Raw genomic sequence first — 9,176 nt, 5'->3', positions numbered from 1 at the left:
GCCCACGTGGTGCGCGTTGTAACCTTTGACCCCACCGCCGCTCCCCTGCCCCGCCTACGCGCCCGACCCGGCCCACGGCGGCCCACAAGGGACAAAAAGTACCGCGCCTGGTTGGCCGGCCACCAATGCGATGACTTTCCTGAGCGCCTTAAAGGGAACGTACCCTGATTCTGAGAAGAGAGAGGCTTCGGGTCCCCTGGAGGGGCGGGGCTTCGAGGAGAAGTCCTTGTGGTTCGCTGCCCGTTGGGCGGGCACCTTGACCTTGAGTGGAGACTCCTCTAAGGCTGCCATTGCCAACCGTCCCCTCCCCCAATGGTCCTCTGCTTCCAATTGCAAATCTGCCAAATGACCACGCGGTCTCTAATCTGTGATGTTAGCGTGACCCTCAGTGCCCTCCTCCCCAGCTTGTCCTTTGCCGCCGAAGGGGTGGGGCTGGGGGGCCTGGCTTCTTGAGGAGGGGGTGGAGGGCAGCTGAGGGCTTGGTCACTAGCGGCCGGGGTGGAGAATGGCAAGTGGTGATAAGTGTCAGAAATGGACCCACCAAACTTTGTCCTGTGCCACAAAGGGCTCCTTCCTGCCAGCAACTCGACTCCCCCACCAGATGAGTCCTCATTTCCACACATTATCCCCATTTTACAGTGGGGGAAGCTGAGACCTAGGTTGCACAGAGAGCAAGAAGTAGAGCTCCGTCAGGATAAATCCACAGCCTGGGCATTTAACAGTAGTTCATACTTGTTCAGGTGTTTGGGGCTTGGTGGGGACTAAGACCTGAGGTAAGAGAATGCTGCCTAGGTGACATATTTCCAGGTCTTGCCAGGGAACGGGCATATTCCAGCTGCAGAGAGAAAGGGTCTTCCATGCACAGGCCCAGGATGCCACTGGGAAGCACTCAAGGCATATTCTTGAAATTTTGGAGATCTAATGGGAATTGGGAAGATGAAGCTGCAGAGGTGGGCTGGGGCAGGCCTTAGGGCCTCATGAAAATTGCAGAGGAACCCTGGCTGGTTTGGCTCAGTGGATAGAGCGTCAGCCTGCGGACTGAAGGGTCCCAGGTTTGATTCTGGTCAAGGGCACATGCCTGGGTTGCAGGCTCCATCCCCAGTATGGGGCGTGCAGGAGGCAGCCGATCAGTGATTCTCTCTCCTCATTGATGTTTCTATCTCTCTCTCCCTTCCTCTCTGAAATCAATAAAAATATTCTTTTTAAAAATTGCAGAGGAAAGTGGACTTTTGGAGTACAGGTGGTGGGAAGGGGAGCCAGTGAAAGGCTTTGAGCATTAAGCAGGAGGAAGAGAAGTGAGCAATGCTCTGGCTGCTGGGAGAGGGTGAGGCTAAGAGGGGCTGAGCTAGACTAGTGTGAGATGAGTTAGGACTATTGCACAAGAAAGCTGGAAATAAAAGCAAGACCAGACTACTGGATGTACATAGAAGGCAGGCAGCAGCGGTAGTGCATGAACCTAACACTGGATTTGATTGGAAATCTGCTTCCTGCAATCACTACCTTTTCTCTTTTTGTAACCTTAAGCAAGTCTCTTGACTTTCACCCCAATGAAACTCAGGTGATTGCTCCATCAAATAAAAATACCCAGCTGTCTAGCCTCACTAAGCCTTTGGGAAGAGATGGTGGTAGCACTTGCAAGAGCTCAGGGCTACAGGAAGATCAGAGGTGAACTGGACCCAGTTTCTGGCAGGAAAAGTTTCAGGCTGGTGGATAAGGTGAGATGTGCACAGCAACTTCATGTGCAAGGCTGCAGAAGAAAGGCCTTTAGGAGAAGGCTGTTCTGAATGTGCAGAGGAGGCTGTCAGGGAGGGCTTCTTGGAAGAGGCTGCTCTGAACTGAGCTTTGAAGGGCAAAAAGGATTCTATTGAGCAAATCAGTGGAACCACATGGGCAGACACAGAAGGAGGGACTCTGGGAACTTATTGACTCAGTTATATTTTTTAAACATTTTTTAATGTTGCTTGTCATTTTGAATAGGTAATAAAGTCACATGGTTCAAACTTCATTAAGTATAAAGGATGAGACATATAGTACAATTTCTCACCTGCCCCCAGACACCTAGTTTACCTTCCCAGATCACCAAGGTTATCAAATTTTTAATATTCTTCCAGAGATGTTCTTTGCATATAAAAGAGTGTGCGTGTGTGTGTATAACCCTGAGTTACACAATGGTAATATACTATACCTGCTATTCTTCACCCTAATTTAATTTAATTTAATTTATTTATTTTTACGGGCGCCAGGACCAACGATCACCAGCTGCCCAAGTACCAAAAAATCATGCTTCCGAAATCTCTTGATGTCGATTCTGCACGTAGAGCAATCAGGCTGCTCTACGTGTGTTGCTCACAACAGAAGCCCTTTTTGCTCTTCTTCACCCTAATTTTTTTTAAAAATTTAATTCATTGATTTTAGAGGGAGAGAGAAAAAATTTTTTGATTTGTTGTTCCACTTGTTTGTGCATTATGCATGTGTATCTGTCTCCCCATCCCCAAGCTCGCTGCCCCCAGTGTTAAAACTGAGCTATGCTTCTGGTTATGAGTAATGTCACCAACATGAAGGAGGCTTCCGACTTTAGCTACACTGGACTTGGTACAATTCTCCAAGTTCCTTGAGTTTCATGAATACAAACTAAGTACCCATCAGTCCAGAAACTGGTTAAGCCCTGGCCGATGTGGCTGTTTGTTGAGGGTCTGTCCCATGCACGAAGTGGTCGTTGATTTGATTCCTGGGGGCATGCAGGAAGCAGTCATTCGAGGTTTCTCTCTCATCCATGTTTTTCTCTCTCTCCCTCTCCCTTCCTCTCTTTCTGTAAAATCAAAAGCATTTTTTTAAAACAGAAGAAACTGGTTAAAAGAATTATGGCATAACCATACAATGGAATATTATCTAGCCATAAAATGGAATGAGAAAGCTTGTTGTGTACTGATATGCAACAATCTCTAGAATATATTGTTAAATTAAAAAAAAATCAGCACCCTAGCCGGTTTGGCTCAGTGGATAGTACATTGGCCTGTGGACATGTACCTCGGTTGCAGATTCCTCCCCGGCCTGGGCCCTGGTCAGGGCTTATGCAGGAGGCAACCAATTGATGTGTTTCTCTCACATCGATATTTTTTTCTGTCTTTCCCTCTCTCTTCCACTATCTCTCTAAAAAGCAATGGAAAAATATCCTCAGGTGAGGATTAAAAATAATAATACAATTTAAAAATCAGGGTGGCTCTGGCCAGGTAGTTCAGTTGGTTAAAGCATTGTCCAATAAGCCAAGGTTGCAAGTTTGATCTCTGGTCAGGGCACATACAAGAATCAACCAATGAATGCATAAATAATAGAACAACAAATCGATGTTTCTTTCCCTTCCTCCTTCTCTAAAAATAATTAAAAATAAATAAAGTAGTAATAAATAAAATTAATCAATAAAAAAAATTTTTAAGTCATCCTCTTACCACTTTCTCTAGGCTGGCTCAGGTGGTCTGACCCCTGATCACATATTAAACTGATTATTTCTTGCTTTCAAGCTTCCTCCATCAATGTCTTTTCATTATAGTCTTAACAACAACTACTCTCACCATTTTCCCTATTTCTACCATTGCCTATATATCAACGGTTCTCAACCTGTGGGTCGCGACCCCTTTGGCGGTCGAACGACCCTTTCACAGGGGTTGCCTAAGACCATCCTGCATATCAGATATTTACATTACGATTCATAACAGTAGCAACATTACAGTTATGAAGTAGCAACGAAAATAATTTTATGGTTGGGTCACAACATGAGGAACTGTATTTAAAGGGCCAGAAGGTTGAGAACCACTGCTTGTGCTATGGTTAAGGTGACCATGTAATTTATTGTCTAAACTAGGACACTTTTTTTTTTTTACTTTTTTTTGAAATTCATTCTTCTTATTTTATTTTTTTGTTAATCCTCACCTGAGGATATTTTTCCATAGGTTTATTTATTTGTTTATTTATTTTTAAAAATATATTTCTTTATTGATTTCAGAGAGGAAGGGAGAGGGAGAGAGAGACAGAAACACCAATGATGAGAGAGAATCATTGATCGGCTGCCTCCTGCACACCTCCTACTGGGGATCGAGCCCGCAATCCAGGCATGTGCCCTTGGCCAGAATCAAACCTGGGACCCTTCAGTCTGCAAGCGGATGCTCTATCCACTAAGCCAAGCTGGCTAGGGCTCCATTGATTTTTTAAAGAGAGTGGAAGGGAGGGGGAGAGACACACAGAGAGAAACATGGATGTGAGAGAGACACATAGATTGGTTGCCTCCCGCATGCACCCCAATCAGGGCCAGGGATCGAGCATCAACTGAGGTACATGCCCTTGACCAGAATTAAACTAACTGAGGTACATGCCCTTGACCAGAATTGAACTTGGGGCCCTTTCGTCCGCAGGCTGACACTCTATCCACTGAGTCAAACTGGCAAGGGCTAAACTAGGACACTTTTGAAGCAAGAGTGGACACTATTAATAATGACATTAGAACAAAAGGCATAAACCAAGATTTCTTGGCCAAACTGGGATGTCTGGTTCTCAAGTGAGGAGTCCGGCTGATAGACTGAAGAAAAGGACCATACCTTATTTATCTGGGTATCCCCATTATCTTCCCAGAGACGATGGATTGTAGGTGTTTAATGCATTTGTTTGTTGAATGGATGGCCCAGGTGTAGGGAGTGCCAAGCAGTCTTTTCGAGGGCTCCACAAGATGCTAAGAGGGGAGAGTTTCTAGCAGCGCAGCCTTTCACCTTTGATCCCCATCATTATTTATAATATCTGGGCCTTTCTTGCAGATATCCCCTTTGTGTGCTGTGTGCTTTGACCTTTGTATCCTAAGCTTCGGATCATTTTCACAATGCCTGGCTGAGACCCACCAGGCTGAACCCTGGGAAGGCACTGGCCTTCCTCCTCTGTCCTCCTTCTGGTCAGGGGCTGGGAGTGCCTATGGTCAGCATGGGTGCTGGTGACGAAGCAGTCCCAGAGGCCTCAGAGCCTGTAATTTGACTTCCATGGGTCCTCTTCCCCTTCCCTAGCAGGCTCTCGTTACATAGTCCCCATCTGCAGGGCTGCCTGGGTGGTACCCTGAGCACCTCAGTTTCCCCATCTTCAGGGCCCCTGGGTAAAGATGCTAAATGAGTACAGAGGGAGCTTTATCAAGGCTGAGACCTAGCCTACGTAATTAGCCTGCTTAAAGCCTCCCACGTCTCTAATTATTGTTATGATAGATATACCCACTCAGCCAGGCATTCCTATCCCCCCCACTTCTTTTCAGAATTCCCCACCTCCTGGATAGCAGGAGGGAACCCCTGCCTCACTGGCCTTACTCTAGGGACCCACCTCCCTCAACCCCAAAGCTGTGTGGGCAGCACTGCCAAGAGGGAAGGGAAGACAATCAGCAAGATGCCCTCGGCCTCCGCCTCCCGATCTATAAAGTGAGGGGGTTGTACAGATGATCTCTGAGTTATTTGATGCTGACATTGCGCATCCTCACCCCACACTGCGATTCTGGCTGGGCTCAGCACTGCCCCCCCCCCCAGGAATATGTGGGGGGACCCTAAGTCCAATGCCTTCTCTCCTTTCCCTGTCTGCTCTCCTTTTTCTTGAATTGTACATGGGAACCCAGAATCCTGGGCAGATGTTTATCCAGGGCTGGCCCTTCCCTAGCCTCGCTGCCTCAGGAGATAAAAGGCCAGGGACAAGTAGAGGCCCGGCCACACTTCCTGGGTTTGTTGCAGGTCTGGCCCCGGCCCATCCTGGGTTCAAACCTGATCCTCAGAGGCTAGAGCGAGGAACTGAGATGGGACAGGCTGGGCCTGCCTGCCTGCCTGCTCCGCGTTGATACACTGGGTGTGTGACTTCACGTCCAGCTCCATCCCTGACTTCTTCGTTATGTGACCTTGAGCAAGTCACTTACCTTTTCTCTATGCCAGCTTCCCTGGAGAAGTGTCATGGGGACAGATGTGGAAGCCACCCCATGTCTACAAAGTCAAATTCAGATACCATTTGTCTGTTGAACTTCTTAGTCGTGGCAGCTGAAAGTCCCTCCCCAGGGCTCTGTGAATATTTTATTCAATGGACTTTATTGGTTGCATCCACTTGATTTTCCTCCACTGATTGTTTTTGACATCATCCAGACTTTTGAGGTTAGCAAGGCACTACAACTCAACTCAAAATGGATTTTAAAAGTGTGTTACAGCTCGGCCAGTAGGGCTGATTCGATTCCTAGTTAGGGTACGTGCCCGGGTTGTGGGCTTGATCCCTGGAGTGGGGTGGGGGGATGGGGAGCGGGGTGTGTGTGCGGGAGGAAGCTGATCAATGATTCTCATTATTGATGTTTCTATCTCTCTCTCCCTTTCCCTCCCTCTCTTAAATCAATTAAAAAAAAAACACAAACATTAAAAAGAAGTGTGTCAGAATGGAGAAGACTAAAAAAACAAATAAATAACTAAACTATCTCTCTCTCCCTTTCCCTTCCTCTCTTAAATCAATTAAAAAAAACCACAAACATTAAAAAGAAGTGTGTCACAGAATGGAGAAGACTAAAAAAAATAAATAAATAACTAAATGCAATGGGATCCTGGATAGGATACTGGAACAGAAAGAGGACTCTAGGGGAGAAAATGATGAGATTAAAATAAGGTCTGTGGTTTAGTTAATAATCATGTACCAATGTTCACTTCTTGTTTTTGATAATTGTACTATGATAAAGTAAGATGTTAACATCAGGAAAAGATGTGAGGTATATACACCTCTGTATTATTATTGCAAATTTTCTCTAAGTCTAAAATTGTCCCAAATAAAAAGCAGGGGGAACCCACAAATTAATGCTCACCACTTAAATACAAAAGTGGGGGAGGGGCTTCTTGGACTATGTAAGTGAAAAGGGCAGGGGTATATGGGCCACGGGCACAGCTGGACCCAGGTGGCTTCATTCTTAGGAGTTGTCTCCATCTCAGCTGATTCTGCTTCTTTGGTGGAGCTTCCTACTCAGGCAGCCCGATCCCTTGTGGAGGCAAACAGTCTGTCAGACCTTCCGGCTGGTATTCTGCCATTTTAGCCACCCAAGAGTTTTTGTTCCCTCCTAGATCCCTTGGTGTGTTGAATGAATGGTTCCAGTAAAAGTCGTGAGATTAATGCTCATTGGCTCAGATTGAGTCACCTGCCCTTCTCCAACCCAATCATTGTGACCTACCTTACCTCAGTCACCTGTGTGGGGTCAGCCCCTCCCACCCCCAACACATGGACTGCGATGGGAGAAGGGCAGGCACCCAAAAGGAAGCAATGAGTCCTGTTATCAGAAGGGCCGCAGGCAGAACTATGATGTCCCCTGCAGCCTTAGAATGCAGAGCTGCTGCCCTTTCTCCTAGAGCAGCGATTTCCCACCTTTTCCATCTCATAGCTCACGTAAATGATAGATCCTCCCTTCCCCCAACTGGTGGGCGGAGTATGACGTAACCTGCAGCCCGTAAATACCTGAGTGACTAACCAATGACCTTATATGGACTATACATTGGACCACCAATCCACACCTGCCAAATACCCTAAGCCCTTGTCCTATATGGACAATGCAATAAGCCCCCAATCAGTGTGTGCCGAATACACTAAGCTCCCACCCCTTCCCATTCCACCCCTCAAAAGGCGTGCCCACCCCTGCACGTGCTGCTGTTCTCCCCTTGCGAGACAGCCCGGCAGGTCCTTCTCCTCTAATAAAGCCTGTAGTCCTGGTTTTCGGCCTCTGTCTGATTTTTCAGTAAACTAATTACTAAAATGCTGCAGCCCACCAAATGATATTTTGCTGATTTGACAAAAATAGTTATAATTGTGATTCATTCACACTGGATAGCTATTGTTGTGTTGGCTGTTGTCATTTTTTTAATGTTATCATTCCTTAATTTGACAATCTAAGGCAGTGGTTCTCAACCTTTCTAATGCCGCGACCCTTTAATACAGTTCCTCATGTTGTGGTGACCCCCAATTTCATTGTTACAAATTGAACATTAATTAAAGCATAGTGATTAATCACAAAAACAATATGTAATTATATATGTGTTTTCCGATGGTCTTAGGCAACCCCTGTGAAAGGGTCGTTCGACCTCCAAAGGGGTCGCGACCCACAGGTTGAGAACCGCTGATCTAAGGGGAAAAGAGGTCAGTGCCCCTGGCTAAATAGTCAGGTATTGCACGTTTTAAAAATTCTTGCGGCCCACCAGTGTGCCTGCTGTGACACAGCGGTTGAAAATCGCTGTCCTAGAGCCATCCACAACAGGCCTACACTGAAATGTACAGGCTTGAATTCTTGTGGGTGTTGGGTGTGCTGAGCTGTCAAATTGCAGTCCCAGGATAACCGTCATGAGAGGAGGATAAGAATAGGGCTCCTCCCTGGGATGCTGGCTTCTTGCAGCTGGATCAGGTGGGGATGGGTGTCAGGGAGGGGGACCAGCATGGCTAAAGATGCCAGAATACCAGGATTTCTTCTGGGCCAGGACGATGGTCAATTTCAGCCATGGAGCACTTCCAATCCATCCTTCCCAGCCCTAGCCAGGAGCCTCTGACCTAAGGTCTCCTTTGTTCATTTGCATTGGGGTGGCATGGAGAGAGGGCCAGGGCTAGCCGAGCATCGGGACGTCTCAGATGAGTGGCCTCTGCCTTATGTAAGAAATATCTACTGAGCCCAGCCGGCGTGGCTCAGTGGTTGAGCGTCGACTTATGAACCAGGAGGTCACGGTTCAATTCCCAGTCAGGGCACATGCCCAGGTTTCGGGCTCAATCCTGGGGTGTGCAAGTGGCAGCCGATCGGTGATTCTCATCATTGATGTCTCTCTCTCTCTCTCTCTCTCCCCCTTCCTCTCTGAAATCAATAAAAATATATATTAAAAAAAAAAGGAAATATCTACTGAGGGGACTCCCAAGTCTCATCTCCCACCCCACTGGCTGACTCCCAAACCACTATCTGCGCCACACCTGTGGGAACAGGGTGGGGTGCCCACAGAGAAGAGGTCTGGCTTATATATTTTTCAGACATTTTATTAAGAATAAGGCATATGACAGTCACCCCTAAAGCACAGGGCTCTATTTCTGTGGGTGAGTGAATACACTCTGAAAAGCATTGGATTAAAAAGCACAGCCAACAGAGAGTTTGGAGCAGGAAGCCTCTGCCTCCGCCCTGC

The sequence above is a fragment of the Myotis brandtii genome, unplaced genomic scaffold, assembly GCF_000412655.1.
Source record: "Myotis brandtii unplaced genomic scaffold, ASM41265v1 scaffold1167, whole genome shotgun sequence".
In the NCBI taxonomy this organism is placed as follows: Eukaryota; Metazoa; Chordata; class Mammalia; order Chiroptera; family Vespertilionidae; genus Myotis; species Myotis brandtii.
Note: the sequence above shows the minus strand (reverse complement) of the source record.